Source organism: Nanorana parkeri, unplaced genomic scaffold (assembly GCF_000935625.1).
Source record: "Nanorana parkeri isolate BGI_ZX_2015 unplaced genomic scaffold, ASM93562v1 scaffold321, whole genome shotgun sequence".
NCBI lineage: Eukaryota > Metazoa > Chordata > Amphibia > Anura > Dicroglossidae > Nanorana > Nanorana parkeri.
This window is the reverse complement of record NW_017306589.1, coordinates 1,125,643-1,126,626: the sequence shown is the minus strand read 5'-3', so window position 1 is coordinate 1,126,626 and position 984 is coordinate 1,125,643.

The window sequence follows — 984 nt, the reverse complement described above, 5'->3', positions numbered from 1 at the left end:
GAGATTGAGGGGGCGCGGGGTCTGAGATTGAGGGGGCGGGGTCTGAGATTGAGGGGCCTGAGATTGAGGGGGTGCGGGGTCTGAGATTGAGGGGTCTGAGATTGAGGGGGTGCGGGGTCTGAGATTGAGGGGGTCACACCAAGAATTAGCTGTCCGGGTTACATGTATTCCGATATGAATTAGGATAAAGGAGTCACATAGAGTTACCTGCTGCACAACATACGGCGCTGGGACCCTTTTTTGGAATAGGTGCGCAAAGTGACCGCCGCAGATGGCGCCATGCAGAACCTCAGGATTATGATTAGGGATGCACCAATACTAGTATCGGTATTGGGTGGGTTCTTGTACTCGCCCAAATGCTCCGATACCTTCCCCAGTAGTGAAACTTCCGGTCAGAGGAAGAATTCCTCTGACAGGAAGTGCCATAGGGCAATATGGAGCCAGCTTGCGGTGCGATCAGGAAGCCAGGCGGCACATAATGACCCAACTCCCAGAATGGCGGGGAAGCCGTCTCCATGCCAGCGGAAGCACTAGTATCAGTACTTGATACCGAAAAACCTGTATCGGTGCATCCCTAATTATGACGATAGGTCACCGGCATTTACAAATGCAAAGAACATTGGGGGGACATTTATCAAAACTGGAGCAGGCACAATCTGGAGCAGTTGTCCGTAGCAACCAATCAGCTTCTCTGTCTCCTTTTCAAATCTTACCTGAGCAAACTGAAGAGAGAAGCTGATTGGTTGCCATGGACAACTGCTCCAGATTGTGTCTGCTCCAGTTTTGATAAATTCCCCCCATTGTTTTTTACTGCAAGATTACGTCATATAGGTCAGGATGCCAATGTTTCGGGGTCACATGGGGTCCCTTCTTCAGAGCCAATGCGTTCCAGGGCCAAAAAATGCTGTTTTTATCCGTCATCAGGGCTTGGAGACTGGGAATGATATATACCGGACACAATAAAAGATGTGGATTATACCGCGT